The sequence below is a fragment of the Ranitomeya imitator genome, chromosome 7, assembly GCF_032444005.1.
Source record: "Ranitomeya imitator isolate aRanImi1 chromosome 7, aRanImi1.pri, whole genome shotgun sequence".
Lineage (NCBI taxonomy): Eukaryota > Metazoa > Chordata > Amphibia > Anura > Dendrobatidae > Ranitomeya > Ranitomeya imitator.
This window is the reverse complement of record NC_091288.1, coordinates 225,584,870-225,601,636: the sequence shown is the minus strand read 5'-3', so window position 1 is coordinate 225,601,636 and position 16,767 is coordinate 225,584,870. Positions and strand designations below refer to the sequence as shown.

At 48.5% G+C, this 16,767-nt stretch overlaps 1 protein-coding gene and 1 long non-coding RNA gene across 7 annotated transcripts in view; one reads left to right on the top strand and one right to left on the bottom strand.

Moving 5' to 3' along the window:
* ITGAL (integrin subunit alpha L) overlaps positions 1 to 16,767 on the bottom strand; it is a 132,062-nt gene that overhangs the window by 99,720 nt on the left and 15,575 nt on the right. The window lies entirely within an intron of this gene.
* Positions 4,318 to 6,473, top strand: LOC138646061 (uncharacterized). Its single transcript, XR_011314824.1, has 3 exons — positions 4,318 to 4,689; positions 4,836 to 4,992; positions 5,113 to 6,473. It is a non-coding gene; the product is annotated as an uncharacterized lncRNA (long non-coding RNA).

Genomic DNA, 16,767 nt, shown 5'->3' with positions numbered 1-16,767 from the left:
ACAGGCTAAGAGAGAAGAAGACAGGCAGAAGGTGAGGACAGAGGAAGACACAGGCTAAGAGAGAAGAAGACAGGCAGAAGGTGAGGACAGAGGAAGACACAGGCTAAGAGAGAAGAAGACAGGCAGTAGGTGAGGACAGAGGAAGACACAGGCTAAGAGAGAAGAAGACAGGTAGTAGGTGAGGACAGAGGAAGACACAGGCTAAGAGAGAAGAAGACAGGCAGAAGGTGAGGACAGAGGAAGACAAAGGCTAAGAGAAGACAGGCAGTAGGTGAGGACAGATGAAGACACAGGCTAAGAGAAGAAGAAGACAGGCAGTAGGTGAGGACAGAGGAAGACACAGGCTAAGAGAGAAGAAGACAGGCAGAAGGTGAGGACAGAGGAAGACACAGGCTAAGAGAAGACAGGCAGTAGGTGAGGACAGAGGAAGACACAGGCTAAGAGAGAAGAAGACAGGCAGTAGGTTAGGACAGAGGAAGACACAGGCTAAGAGAAGAAGACAGGCAGTAGGTGAGGACAGAGGAAGACACAGGCTAAGAGAGAAGAAGACAGGCAGAAGGTGAGGACAGAGGAAGACACAGGCTAAGAGAGAAGAAGACAGGCAGTAGGTGAGGACAGAGGAAGACACAGGCTAAGAGAGAAGAAGACAGGCAGTAGGTGAGGACAGAGGAGGACACAGGCTAAGAGAGAAGAAGACAGGCAGAAGGTGAGGACAGAGGAAGACACAGGCTAAGAGAAGACAGGCAGTAGGTGAGGACAGAGGAAGACACAGGCTAAGAGAGAAGAAGACAGGCAGTAGGTGAGGACAGAGGAAGACACAGGCTAAGAGAAGACAGGCAGTAGGTGAGGACAGAGGAAGACACAGGCTAAGAGAGAAGAAGACAGGCAGTAGGTGAGGACAGAGGAAGACACAGGCTAAGAGAGAAGAAGACAGGCAGAAGGTGAGGACAGAGGAAGACACAGGCTAAGAGAGAAGAAGACAGGCAGTAGGTGAGGACAGAGGAAGACACAGGCTAAGAGAGAAGAAGACAGGCAGTAGGTGAGGACAGAGGAAGACAAAGGCTAAAAGAAGAAGACAGGCAGTAGGTGAGGACAGAGGAAGACACAGGCTAAGAGAGAAGAAGACAGGCAGTAGGTGAGGACAGAGGAAGACACAGGCTAAGAGAAGAAGACAGGCAGTAGGTGAGGACAGAGGAAGACACAGGCTAAGAGAGAAGACAGGCAGTAGGTGAGGACAGAGGAAGACACAGGCTGAGAGAGAAGAAGACAGGCAGTAGGTGAGGACAGAGGAAGACACAGGCTAAGAGAAGAAGACAGGCAGTAGGTGAGGACAGAGGAAGACACAGGCTAAGAGAGAAGAAGACATGCAGTAGGTGAGGACAGAGGAAGACACAGGCTAAGAGAGAAGAAGACAGGCAGTAGGTGAGGACAGAGGAAGACTCAGGCTAAGAGAGAAGAAGACAGGCAGTAGGTGAGGACAGAGGAAGACGCAGGCCAAGAGAAGAAGACAGGCAGTAGGTGAGGACAGAGGAAGACACAGGCTAAGAGAGAAGAAGACAGGCAGTAGGTGAGGACAGAGGAAGACACAGGCTAAGAGAGAAGAAGACAGGCAGTAGGTGAGGACAGAGGAAGACACAGGCTAAGAGAGAAGAAGACAGACAGTAGGTGAGGACAGAGGAAGACTCAGGCTAAGAGAGAAGAAGACAGGCAGTAAGTGAGGACAGAGGAAGACACAGGCTAAGAGAAGAAGACAGGCAGTAGGTGAGGACAGAGGAAGACACAGGCTAAGAGAGAAGAAGACAGACAGTAGGTGAGGACAGAGGAAGACACAGGCTAAGAGAGAAGAAGACAGACAGTAGGTGAGGACAGAGGAAGACACAGGCTAAGAGAAGAAGACAGGCAGTAGGTGAGGACAGAGGAAGACACAGGCTAAGAGAGAGGAAGACAGGCAGTAGGTGAGGACAGAGGAAGACACAGGCTAAGAGAAGAAGACAGGCAGTAGGTGAGGACAGAGGAAGACACAGGCTAAGAGAGAAGAAGACAGGCAGTAGGTGAGGACAGAGGAAGACACAGGCTAAGAGAAGAAGACAGGCAGTAGGTGAGGACAGAGGAAGACACAGGCTAAGAGAGAAGAAGACAGACAGTAGGTGAGGACAGAGGAAGACACAGGCTAAGAGAGAAGAAGACAGGCAGTAGGTGAGGACAGAGGAAGACACAGGCTAAGAGAAAAGAAGAAGACAGGCAGTAGGTGAGGACGGAGGAAGACACAGGCTAAGAGAAAAGAAGACAGGCAGTAGATGCGGACAGAGGAAGACGGGCTAAGAGAAGAAGACAGGCGGTAGATGAGGACAGAGGAAGACACAGGCTAAGAGAGAAGAAGACAGGCTGAAGGTGAGGACAGAGGAAGACACAGGCTAAGAGAGAAGAAGACAGGCAGTAGGTGAGGACAGAGGAAGACACAGGCTAAGAGAAGAAGACAGGCAGTAGGTGAGGACAGAGGAAGACACAGGCTAAGAAGAAGACAGGCAGTAGGTGAGGACAGAGGAAGACACTGGCTAAGAGAGAAGAAGACAGGCAGTAGGTGAGGACAGAGAAATTCCCAGGCTAAGAGAGAAGAAGACAGGCGGTAGGTGAGGACAGAGGAAGACACAGGCTAAGAGAGAGGAAGACAGGCAGTAGGTGAGGACAGAGAAATTCCCAGGCTAAGAGAGAAGAAGACCGGCAGTAGGTGAGGACAGAGGAAGACACAGGCTAAGAGAGAAGAAGACAGGCAGAAGGTGAGGACAGAGGAAGACAGGCTGAGAGAGAAGAAGACAGGCAGTAGGTGAGGACAGAGGAAGACACAGGATAAGAGAAAGGAAGACAGGCAGAAGGTGAGGACAGAGGAAGACAGGCTGAGAGAGAAGAAGACAGGCAGTAGGTGAGGACAGAGGAAGACACAGGCTAAGAGAGAAGAAGACAGGCAGAAGGTGAGGACAGAGGAAGACACAGGCTAAGAGAGAAGAAGACAGGCAGTAGGTGAGGACAGAGGAAGACACAGGCTAAGAGAGAAGAAGACAGGCAGTAGGTGAGGACAGAGGAAGACACAGGCTAAGAGAGAAGAAGACATGCAGTAGGTGAGGACAGAGGAAGACACAGGCTAAGAGAGAAGAAGACAGGCAGTAGGTGAGGACAGAGGAAGACACAGGCTAAGAGAGAAGAAGACAGGCAGTAGGTGAGGACAGAGGAAGACACAGGCTAAGAGAGAAGAAGACAGGCAGTAGGTGAGGACAGAGGAAGACACAGGCTAAGAGAGAAGAACACAGGCAGTAGGTGAGGACAGAGGAAGACACAGGCTAAGAGAAAGGAAGACAGGCAGTAGGTGAGGACAGAGGAAGACACAGGCTTAGAGAAAGGAAGACAGGCAGTAGGTGAGGACAGAGGAAGACAAAGGCTAAGAGAGAAGAAGACAGGCAGAAGGTGAGGACAGAGGAAGACACAGGCTAAGAGAAAGGAAGACAGGCAGAAGGTGAGGACAGAGGAAGACACAGGATAAGAGAAAGGAAGACAGGCAGAAGGTGAGGACAGAGGAAGACACAGGCTAAGGCCGGTTTCACATTTGTGGTTTTGTCCGCAGCGTTTCTTCCACATATATCCGCATGCGTTGTGTATTCCTATCTTTAACATTAGAGACGCATGCATTTGTGATTGTTCGCGTTTTGACGCGTTTGATGACGCATGCGTCGTTTCGTCGACTGCGGTTTGCCGCGGAAATGCAACATGTAGTAATTTTTAGAGGCGTCAATTTGCCGCCTGGAAACATATGCGGTCGATTGCGCAAGGAATGCACCAAAAAAACGCATTGTTGTCTATACGAACGCATGCGTTCACAAGAGAAAAAGATGTCTAGACACTGATAAGCCCCCCCACATATAAGGTGATCAAGGGAGGGAGTGGACATTGGCAGGTCACTACTCAGCAGACACTGAAGCAGACGAGACACAGGCTACATCTTAGAGGAAACAAGCCTCTGAACAATGTGAGTATATCCTAGCCAATGCCTTTATTTTCTATTTTCTGTCTCTACATGTCCTAATTTCTTGCATTTCTTTCTTTCTACATGCATCAGAAGGTCTTCTTCATCATCTCGTGAGGAGTTTCTACCTGGGCTGTCAGAAGTCGAGCATGTGAGGTAAGTATTCACCGTCACATCTACACATATGACAATTTTTGTTTTTCATTTTTTTAGAGCTCTTCTTCTACTGCGGCAGAGACTGGGCAGGAGCAGCGGAGTCAAGGTTGGGTGGAAAGACGGCAGCGAGTACGTATACAAGGCTGACTGTTTTATGTATCCTCAGTGTAATATTCTTGAATCTTCCTTTCTTTCCATTCGTATTTCTTTACTTTTTTCTTCTGGAATCCTTTTGTATGTTGACTTTCCTATTCATGCCATTTCTCAGCATCTTTTTTCTTTCTTTTCCTTATGTTAATTGACCAAACTTTAATGACTTTATTTATTTTTTAGGTTTCACAACAGGAGGATGATCTCATAGAGAATGAACTCCTCATCTCCCTGGTCCAGGAGCGAGTCCCGTTGTGGGACACCCGGGATCCACTGCACTCAAACAACGTCACGATGCGGCGCCTATGGAACCAAAGCCATGTGGGATGCCTGGGACAACGCCCCGACTCGGGTCCGAAGGGCATTTGGTAAGTATTGCACTGCAGCGTGAAGCAGCAGAGACCTTGGCCGTGCTCACTCGACTGTGTGTGATGAAAGAAACTCTCAGGAGTTGTGCGAGCACGGCCAAAAGTCCATTTTCTGACCATAATGGGTTTTTTTTTTTTTTTAACAGTGGCCAAAGTTAAAACACGTTGGCATTCGATGAAGGACCGCTTCAACAAGGACCTGCGTCAAGAGAGCCGTGTTCCCAGTGGTTCAGGAGCCAGGATCAGAAGATAAAAATCCCAGAACTTGATAGTATTTGTAAGACCGGTCCTTGCTCAGAGAACGTAAGTATTTCTCCTGTGCATTTGGATGTGTTGTATTGCCATAATCTGTATATTTCTATTCCACAAGATTTTGCGTCTGGTAATTTTTTGGTATTCATTTTCTTTTTCCTTTTTTCGCAGCACATGGAGCAGTACTGTTGGCCCAGGATCTGGAGCGGTCCCTCATCCGACAGCCACGGATCCGTCCCAGCCATCCAGCAGCGCTGCAGCAAGTGGGCCTGCCACACTAACTGGAGACCAGGAAGCTGGTCCATCAGGTCTTACCCTTTCCCAGTCCTCTGCCCCTTTTTTTGGGCTCCTCCCGGCAGCGGTAGAGGGCATCAGACAGGTCCCTCATGCCTGAGTTTTTGCACTTGAGCCCAGTTTTTCACGAACGACTCAAGGCTTTGGGTGACCGAATGGATATTTCACTTAGCCACATGAATACACGTATCCAGGAGGTCACCAAATGCCTTGATCAAGTGAAAGCCGACCTCCAGAGGCCAGCACATAATTTCTTTAACCAAATTGAGCAGGGCATTTTGGAACGCCTTACTCCTGATCTCCAGCTGAGTGTCATGCAGGCCTGCAATGCTGCTTGCGTGCAGGCTATGCAGCAGAGTTGGTACTTTCAGCAGTGTCGGCATATTATTATTATTATTTATTGTTATAGCGCCATTTATTCCATGGCGCTTTACATGTGAGGAGGGGTATACATAATGAAAACAAGTACAATAATCTTAAACAATACAAGTCATAACTGGTACAGGAGGAATGAGGACCCTGCCCGCGAGGGCTCACAATCTACAAGGGATGGGTGAGAATACAGTAGGTGAGGGTAGAGATGGTCATGCAGCGGTTTGGTCGATCGGTGGTAGCTGCAGGTTGTAGGCTTGTCTGAAGAGGTGGGTCTTCAGGTTCTTTTTGAAGGTTTCGATGGTAGGCGAGAGTCTGATGTGTTGTGGTAGAGGGTTCCAGAGTAGGGGTGATACGCGAGAGAAATCTTGTATACGATTGTGGGAAGAGGAGATAAGAGGGGAGTAGAGTAGGAGATCTTGTGAGGATCGGAGGTTGCGGGTAGGTAAGTACCGGGAGACGAGGACACAGATGTATGGAGGAGACAGGTTGTGGATGGCTTTGTACGTCATGGTTAGGGTTTTGTAGTGGAGTCTCTGGGCAATGGGGAGCCAGTGAAGGGATTGACAGAGGGGAGAGGCCGGGGAATAGCGGGGGGACAGGTGGATTAGTCGGGCAGCAGAGTTTAGAATAGATTGGAGGGGTGCGAGAGTGTTAGTGGGGAGGCCACAGAGCAGGAGGTTGCAGTAGTCAAGGCGAGAGATGATGAGGGCATGGACTAGGGTTTTTGCAGATTCATGGTTGAGGAATGAACGGATTCGTGAAATATTTTTGAGTTGCAGTCGGCAGGAAGTGGAAAGGGCTTGGATATGTGGTTTGAAGGAGAGATCAGCGTCAAGGATTACACCGAGGCAGCGAGCTTGTGGGACTGGGGAGAGTGGGCAGCCATTTACTGTAATTGATAGGTTCGTTGGGGGGGTCGCGTGAGATGGGGGAAAGATGATGAATTCTGTTTTGTCCATGTTAAGTTTCAAAAATCTAGCGGAGAAGAAGGATGAAATAGTGGACAGACATTGAGGGATTCTGGTTAGAAGGGAGGTGATATCTGGTCCAGAGATGTAGATGTAGATGTAGATATCCACCTGTGCCCTCACTGTCACGATTAACCTCAATGCCGACCTCTGCTGCATTTCACTGCACGGCCACCTCCATTCATAGCACTGCTGGACACCAGTACAGCACCACCACCATGCCGAGTGCAGTTGGACAGCCCACCGCCACCACCATGACAACCGCTGCTCCTACTTAGACCTCCTCCACTGACACCACGATGCAGCAGGACCCTGGCGTGGCCTTCCGTAACGCCACCACCATGATGCAGCAGGACCCTGGCATGGCCTTCCGCTCTACGAGCGCTATGGACTCTGGCATGGCTGCACGCTCTACGAGCGCTATGGACTCTGGCATGGCTGCACGCTCTACGAGCGCTATGGACTCTGGCATGGCTGCACGCTCTACGAGCGCTATGGACTCTGGCATGGCTGCACGCTCTACGAGCGCTATGGACTCTGGCATGGCTGCACGCTCTACGAGCGCTATGGACTCTGGCATGGCTGCACGCTCTACGAGCGCTATGGACTCTGGCATGGCTGCACGCTCTACGAGCGCTATGGACTCTGGCATGGCTGCACGCTCTACGAGCGCTATGGACTCTGGCATGGCTGCACGCTCTACGAGCGCTATGGACTCTGGCATGGCTGCACGCTCTACGAGCGCTATGGACTCTGGCATGGCTGCACGCTCTACGAGCGCTATGGACTCTGGCATGGCTGCACGCTCTACGAGCGCTATGGACTCTGGCATGGCTGCACGCTCTACGAGCGCTATGGACTCTGGCATGGCTGCACGCTCTACGAGCGCTATGGACTCTGGCATGGCTGCACGCTCTACGAGCGCTATGGACTCTGGCATGGCTGCACGCTCTACGAGCGCTATGGACTCTGGCATGGCTGCACGCTCTACGAGCGCTATGGACTCTGGCATGGCTGCACGCTCTACGAGCGCTATGGACTCTGGCATGGCTGCACGCTCTACGAGCACTATGGACTCTGGCATGGCTGCACGCTCTAAGAGCGCTATGGACTCTGGCATGGCTGCACGCTCTACGAGCACTATGGACTCTGGCATGGCTGCACACTCTACGAGCACTATGGACTCTGGCATGGCTGCACGTTCTACGAGCACTATGGACTCTGGCATGGCTGCACACTTTACGAGCACTATGGACTCTGGCATGGCTGCACGCTCTACGAGCACTATAGACTCTGGCATGGCTGCACGCTCTACGAGCACTATGGACTCTGGCATGGCTGCACGCTCTACGAGCACTATGGACTCTGGCATGGCTGCACGCTCTAAGAGCACTATGGACTCTGGCATGGCTGCACGCTCTACGAGCACTATGGACTCTGGCATGGCTGCACGCTCTACGAGCACTATGGACTCTGGCATGGCTGCACGCTCTACGAGCACTATGGACTGGCATGGCTGCATGTTCTTCGAGCACTATGGACTCTGGCATGGCTGCACGCTCTACGAGCGCTATGGACTCTGGCATGGCTGCACGCTCTACGAGCACTATGGACTCTGGCATGGCTGCACGCTCTACGAGCACTATGGACTCTGGCATGGCTGCACGCTCTACGAGCACTATGGACTCTGGCATGGCTGCACGCTCTACGAGCACTATGGACTCTGGCATGGCTGCACGCTCTACGAGCACTATGGACTCTGGCATGGCTGCACGCTCTACGAGCGCTATGGACTCTGGCATGGCTGCACGCTCTACGAGCGCTATGGACTCTGACAGGTCACCCACCACCACGACTATGGCAAGACAAATGAGCCCACCGAGGCTTCCCAGAACCCGCCTATCCCCAAAAAAAACAAAAAATAAAAAACAGCGGACTCTTATCATTCCTCCCCCTTCACCTCCCAATGTGTCTGTAATGTTAGGCTTGTCTCACCCTTCCAGTGCATCTCAAGCCTCTCATGTGTCAAGCCCCATACCCGACCTACCAGACCCCACTAGTTTCATTGCCCCTTCTTCTGCCACCCCTGCGTCGTCCACGGTTAGCCTGGCCTCAGTGCTTCACCCCCCCCCCGTTTACATCACTCTACACCAAGCCGGCGCAGTAAATGAATATTTTTGTTGTTAAAAAATAAATACAATTTTTTTTGCCCTAATTATGTTTGGGCACACCGTGCGCCAAATAAGAAACTTCACCGCACACTTAATTTTTGTGCCACATCATATCTCCAGTAGTTATAAAAAAAGACTGCAGGTTTGTGTGTTTAGTATAAAGATATGAGGTGGAACCAAAAATAATAGATGTATTAACTCCATAATCTCTTCCTTCTGCTTAGTCTGTGACTAGTGTTGCAGTCTGAAGAGAAAATGGCAGAAATACAGTACAGAACTCTACTGAACAGGTCCGGTGTCCAAAAACCCATTAGTTATGACACCTGACCTGGTGAGTAGAGACCTGCCTTGTATAACCTCCATTTTCTCTTCTTTATACATAATGTATTACACACAAATAGAGGGGACAATGGTGGTCACACGGCATATCTATGCTCACCTGCACAGGTGACAGAAATAGTGAATTCATGAGCCTGTATATGTTTATCATGAATTCATTACTTCTGACACCTGACTTGATGAGTATAGATCTCTTGAATGTGACAGTCATTGTCTCTTCAGTCTGTGTCCAGTGGATACTGCTGAACAGAATCAGGACGCAATGACGTCACCAAGCATAAAGCAACATGGCTGCCATTACTAGCAGTATGTGGTCAGTGTTTTATATCAGTATTTGTAAGCCAAAACAAGGAGTGGAACAATTAGAGGCAAATTATGATATTAACATAATAACTAGCACCTCTGCCTTTATCACCCACTCCTGGTTTTGGATTACAAAAACTGATATTAAATACAGACCAAATACTGATAGTTTTAGGACAGACTTGGTTTGGAGAGGAAAAACATAGGAGAGACGGTCAACACAACCAAAACTAAAGTTTATTAATGAGAAATATTATTATCATTGTAGAAAATTACTGTTACAGATGTAATTACAACAGGACATTTACACAACATTGTCCTGCCATGACACACGTCCAATATCTGAATCAAAAAATGCAGCAAATTGGTCCCGCATGTGTCCAACTTCAGCAGTTGACCGCAGCGGGTGATGCTGGAAATCTGGCAGTGGGTGTGCAACTGGTTCATCCAGTTCAATGTTGGGTCGCTCCTTTGCCATTATGTAATTGTGGAGAACCACACAGGCTTTGACCACCTCGTCAACTGTCTCCACTTTTAGATGTATGGCTGATGCAAGAATGCGCCATTTTGAGACTAGAATGCCAAAGGTACACTCTACTGTTCTCCGGGCCCTGGTCAGTCTGTAGTTAAAGATCCTTCTAGTGTGGTTCAAGTCCAGACTGGAATATGGAAACAGTAGGTTTTCACACATCTGAAAGGCCTCATCCCCAACCATAACAAATGGCATCGGTGGGCCTTCAGTGTTGGGGAGAGGTTGTGGTGGTGGAAAATTAAAATTTTAGATATAAAAGCAACTAAGGGTGCTGCACAAAAGGTTATTTCTTATTTCTTGGTAGTCCTCCTGCTGCAAATAAACGGACACAACTACCCAAAATGTCCAATATTAAGTGTAAAAACACAAACAACTGTATATACAGTGGGGCAAAAAAGTATTTAGTCAGTCAGCAATAGTGCAAGTTCCACCACTTAAAAAGATGAGAGGCGTCTGTAATTTACATCATAGGTAGACCTCAACTATGGGAGACAAACTGAGAAAAAAAAAATCCAGAAAATCACATTGTCTGTTTTTTTATCATTTTATTTGCGTATTATGGTGGAAAATAAGTATTTGGTCAGAAACAAAATTTCATCTCAATACTTTGTAATATATCCTTTGTTGGCAATGACAGAGGTCAAACGTTTTCTGTAAGTCTTCACAAGGTTGCCACACACTGTTGTTGGTATGTTGGCCCATTCCTCCATGCAGATCTCCTCTAGAGCAGTGATGTTTTTGGCTTTTCGCTTGGCAACACGGACTTTCAACTCCCTCCAAAGGTTTTCTATAGGGTTGAGATCTGGAGACTGGCTAGGCCACTCCAGGACCTTGAAATGCTTCTTACGAAGCCACTCCTTCGTTGCCCTGGCGGTGTGCTTTGGATCATTGTCATGTTGAAAGACCCAGCCACATTTCATCTTCAATGCCCTTGCTGATGGAAGGAGGTTTGCACTCAAAATCTCACGATACATGGCCCCATTCATTCTTTCATGTACCCGGATCAGTCGTCCTGGCCCCTTTGCGGAGAAACAGCCCCAAAGCATGATGTTTCCACCACCATGCTTTACAGTAGGTATGGTGTTTGATGGATGCAACTCAGTATTCTTTTTCCTCCAAACACGACAAGTTGTGTTTCTACCAAACAGTTCCAGTTGGTTTCATCAGACCATAGGACATTCTCCCAAAACTCCTCTGGATCATCCAAATGCTCTCTAGCAAACTTCAGACGGGCCCGGACATGTACTGGCTTAAGCAGTGGGACACGTCTGGCACTGCAGGATCTGAGTCCATGGTGGCGTAGTGTGTTACTTATGGTAGGCCTTGTTACATTGGTCCCAGCTCTCTGCAGTTCATTCACTAGGTCCCCCCGCGTGGTTCTGGGATTTTTGCTCACTGTTCTTGTGATCATTCTGACCCCATGGGGTGGGATTTTGTGTGGAGCCCCAGATCGAGGGAGATTATCAGTGGTCTTGTATGTCTTCCATTTTCTAATTATTGCTCCCACTGTTGATTTCTTCACTCCAAGCTGGTTGGCTATTGCAGATTCAGTCTTCCCAGCCTGGTGCAGGGCTACAATTTTGTTTCTGGTGTCCTTTGACAGCTCTTTGGTCTTCACCATAGTGGAGTTTGGAGTCAGACTGTTTGAGGGTGTGCACAGGTGTCTTTTTATACTGATAACAAGTTTAAACAGGTGCCATTACTACAGGTAATGAGTGGAGGAAAGAGGAGACTCTTAAAGAAGAAGTTACAGGTCTGTGAGAGCCAGAAATCTTGATTGTTTGTTTCTGACCAAATACTTATTTTCCACCATAATACGCAAATAAAGTGATAAAAAAACAGACAATGTGATTTTCTGGATTTTTTTTTCTCAGTTTGTCTCCCATAGTTGAGGTCTGCCTATGATGTAAATTACAGACGCCTCTCATCTTTTTAAGTGGTGGAACTTGCACTATTGCTGACTGACTAAATACTTTTTTGCCCCACTGTATATTTGCGCTGAAGGTACCGTCAGATCACAAAAACCTATTAGTAGAAAGACTTCCTACAGAGAATAATATCCATGGCACTATGTTTGAACAATTACCTTATAGGCGGTTCATTATACAGCGCCTATCGTCCACTTCAGGTCCTTGCGAATACTGGATGATCACATACATATATCCATAACAAGGGTCTCCCGAAAATGTACACAGCGATGATGCTTTCTTTTTCCAGAAATTGTTGGGAAGGGGTGTTAGACCTGTCCCGGCCGGTGACAGTCACCCCTTACCTCACAGGCAATGCTTCCAGATCTTCAGCGGTAACCCGCGCTTACAAAAGTAAATTGCCGGCGAGGTGCAGTGAAGCTGCAGGACCTCGCGTGACGTCACATTCACGTGATGCTTCACGTGACCGGCTAACGGAATGCACCTAGGACCAAAAAGTTCTATCCAACGCGTTTCGGAGTCAGCAGACTCCTTCCTCAGGGAAGGTTTTTGCGAAAATTAAAATTTTGTACATATACATGGCGGCCCATATCCGAGATTTTGAAACTCTGGGAATCGTTGCCACAGCCAAAAGCTCCAATGTCCACGGCGATGAAGGGACAGCCCGCATCGGCTATTGCCATGAGCACTACAGAAAAATATTTTTTGTAATTGAAAAACTCCGATCCTATCCTGGCAGGTTTGATAATGCGGATGTGCTTTCCATCCACTGCTCCCAAACAGTTGGGGAAATCACACACACTCCAGAATTTTTCCGCAATTTCAAGCCACATGTCCGCGGTGGGTAGGGGTATAAACTCATCCCAGAGAACATTCCACAAAGCCCGGCAGGTGTCAGCAACTATTCCGGACAGGGTGGATATTCCAAGCCGGTATTGGAAGTGGAGGGATGATAAACTCTCTCCGGTTGCCAGAAATCTGTAAGAAAAACAAACCAAAAAAATGTACAATCTATTCTATTTATGGTGTGGTTACGCTAAAGACAGAAAGGAAAATACCCTAAACATACACGCGTGAAAACACAAAATGTGGACTGTCATTGGTTTAGATTTGGAACGTACCTTAATGTAACCAGCAGACGTTCCTCAGGTGGAATCACTCTATGGAGCTGGGTGTCCTGTCTCCGTACGGCTCCTTGGACACGAGCAAGCAAATCCCGGAACGAGTCTTGCAACATCCTTGTATATTCATGAAATTTCTCCGGGTTGGCATTAAGCTCGCCATACAGCGTGTGATAGGCTCCACGGCTCTCACGTAGTTCGATAATGGGGTGCCTCCAAAAACGCCTATGTTGTCTCCATCTTTCGCAATTTCTGTGTTCCTCCCAAGCAAAAGCACAGGCAAGAAACATCTTGATGCTTAAATCCAGGTTGAAATAAAAGCTCTCCATGAGAAGATCCATCATGACACAGGATACAGGAGCAAAATCTGAATATTACAGCTGTTCAGGGGTTTATATAAAGATATCCCATAATACATGCCCTCAGTAGTCCCGTTGGCGGGGTCTGTTTAACTAGATTTTTCTCCTGTAAAATTTGTCCTCATGCACACCAAAAACGCAAACGCAGAGAAAAACGCATATAAACGCGTACAAACGCCGCGTTTATATGCATTTTTTCCACCACTTGCGGATGTGGATTAAACGCTGCGGATTAAACCGCAAATGTAAAACTAGCCTAAGAGAGAAGAAGACAGGCAGTAGGTGAGGACAGAGGGAGATGCAGGCCAAGAGAGAAGAAGACAGGCAGTAGGTGAGGACAGACGAAGACACAGGCTAAGAGAGAAGAAGACAGGCAGTAGGTGAGGACAGAGGAAGACGCAGGCCAAGAGAGAAGAAGACAGGCAGTAGGTGAGGACAGAGGAAGACGCAGGCCAAGAGAGAAGAAGACAGGCAGTAGGTGAGGACAGAGGAAGACACAGGCTAAGAGAGAAGAAGACAGGCAGTAGGTGAGGACAGAGGAAGACGCAGGCCAAGAGAGAAGAAGACAGGCAGTAGGTGAGGACAGAGGAAGACACAGGCCAAGAGAGAAGAAGACAGGCAGTAGGTGAGGACAGAGGAAGACACAGGCTAAGAGAGAAGAAGACAGGCAGTAGGTGAGGACAGAGGAAGACACAGGCTAAGAGAGAAGACAGGCAGTAGGTGAGGACAGAGGAAGACACAAGCTAAGAGAGAAGACAGGCTGTAGGTGAGGACAAAGGAAGACACAGGCTAAGAGAGAAGACAGGCGGTAGGTGAGGACAGAGGAAGACACAGGCTAAGAGAGAAGAAGACAGGCAGTAGGTGAGGACAGAGGAAGATGCAGGCCAAGAGAGAAGAAGACAGGCAGTAGGTGAGGACAGAGGAAGACACAGGCTGAGAGAAGAAGACAGGCAGTAGGTGATGACAGAGGAAGACACAGGCTAAGAGAGAAGAAGACAGGCAGTAGGTGAGGACAGAGGAAGACACAGGCTTAGAGAGAAGAAGACAGGCAGTAGGTGAGGACAGAGGAAGACACAGGCTAAGAGAGAAGAAGACAGGCAGTAGGTGAGGACAGAGGAAGACACAGGCTGAGAGAGAAGAAGACAGGCAGTAGGTGAGGACAGAGGAAGACAGGCTGAGAGAAGAAGACAGGCGGTAGGTGAGGACAGAGGAAGACACAGGCTAAGAGAAGAAGACAGGCAGTAGGTGAGGACAGAGGAAGACAGGCTGAGAGAAGAAGACAGGCGGTAGGTGAGGACAGAGGAAGACACAGGCTAAGAGAAGAAGACAGGCAGTAGGTGAGGACAGAGGAAGACACAGGCTAAGAGAGAAGAAGACAGGCAGTAGGTGAGGACAGAGGAAGACACAGGCTAAGAGAGAAGAAGACAGGCAGTAGGTGAGGACAGAGGAAGACACAGGCTGAGAGAGAAGAAGACAGGCAGTAGGTGAGGACAGAGGAAGACACAGGCTAAGAGAGAAGAAGACAGGCGGTAGGTGAGGACAGAGGAAGACACAGGCTAAGAGAAGAAGACAGGCAGTAGGTGAGGACAAAGGAAGACACAGGCTAAGAGAGAAGACAGGCGGTAGGTGAGGACAGAGGAAGACACAGGTAGAGAGAGAAGAAGACAGGCAGTAGGTGAGGACAGAGGAAGACACAGGCTGAGAGAAGAAGACAGGCGGTAGGTGAGGACAGAGGAAGACACAGGCTAAGAGAAGAAGACAGGCAGTAGGTGAGGACAGAGGAAGACACAGGCTGAGAGAAGAAGACAGGCGGTAGGTGAGGACAGAGGAAGACACAGGCTAAGAGAGAAGAAGACAGGCAGTAGGTGAGGACAGAGGAAGACAGGCTAAGAGAGAAGAAGACAGGCAGTAGGTGAGGACAGAGGAAGACACAGGCTAAGAGAGAAGACAGGCGGTAGGTGAGGACACAGGAAGACACAGGCTAAGAGAGAAGACAGGCAGTAGGTGAGGACACAGGAAGACACAGGGTGAGAGAGAAGAAGACAGGCAGTAGGTGAGGACACAGGAAGACACAGGCTGAGAGAGAAGAAGACAGGCAGTAGGTGAGGACAGAGGAAGACACAGGCTGAGAGAGAAGAAGACAGGCGGTAGGTGAGGACACAGGAAGACACAGGCTGAGAGAGAAGAAGACAGGCAGTAGGTGAGGACACAGGAAGACACAGGCTGAGAGAGAAGAAGACAGGCGGTAGGTGAGGACACAGGAAGACACAGGCTGAGAGAGAAGACAGGCGGTAGGTGAGGACACAGGAAGACACAGGCTGAGAGAGAAGAAGACAGGCAGTAGGTGAGGACACAGGAAGACACAGGCTGAGAGAGAAGAAGACAGGCGGTAGGTGAGGACACAGGAAGACACAGGCTAAGAGAGAAGACAGGCGGTAGGTGAGGACACAGGAAGACACAGGCTGAGAGAGAAGAAGACAGGCAGTAGGTGAGGACACAGGAAGACACAGGCTGAGAGAGAAGAAGACAGGCGGTAGGTGAGGACACAGGAAGACACAGGCTGGGAGAGGCCATGACAGGTAAAAAATGTTCTTGGTCTATAAATGGGTCACTGGTATGACATGGGTTATGTACCCTCACATTGGCACATATCCAGTGTGATTTCCCCATGGGATGTAAGTTTCAAAGAAAGCAGTAAAGCCGCACCCTATAATTATATAGTCTCTGTGGACATCGCGGCGCACGTCCTCACCAAGGCGTCCATCCCAGACAGAACATCCAAATCCAAAACTGAAGAAAAGGACAGCGCCACACCGGATAGTGAAAAGCAGCTCACATACAGTACAGACCAAAAGTTTGGACACACCTTCTCATTTAAAGATTTTTCTGTATTTTCATGACTATGAAAATTGTACATTCACACTGAAGACATCAAAACTATGAATTAACACATGTGGAATTATATACTTAACAAAAAAGTGTGAAACAACTAAAATTATGTCTTATATTCTTGGTTCTTCAAAGTAGCCACCTTTTGCTTTGATGACTGCTTTGCACACTCTTGGCATTCTCTTGATGAGCTTCAAGAGGTAGTCACCAGGAATGGTCTTCACGTCACAGGTGTGCCCTGTCAGGTTTAATAAGTGGGAATTCTTGCCTTATAAATATGGCTGGGACCATCAGTTGTGTTGTGCAGAAGTCTGGTGGATACACAGCTGATAGTCCTACTGAATAGACTGTTAGAATTTGTATTATGGCAAGAAAAAAGCAGCTAAGTAAAGAAAAACGAGCGGCCATCATTACTTCAAGAAATAAAGGTCAGTCAGTCCGAAAAATTGGGAAAACTTTGAAAGTGTCCCCAAGTGCAGTTGCAAAAACCATCAAGCGCTACAAAGAAACTGGCTCACATGAGGACCGCCCCAGGAAAGGAAGACCA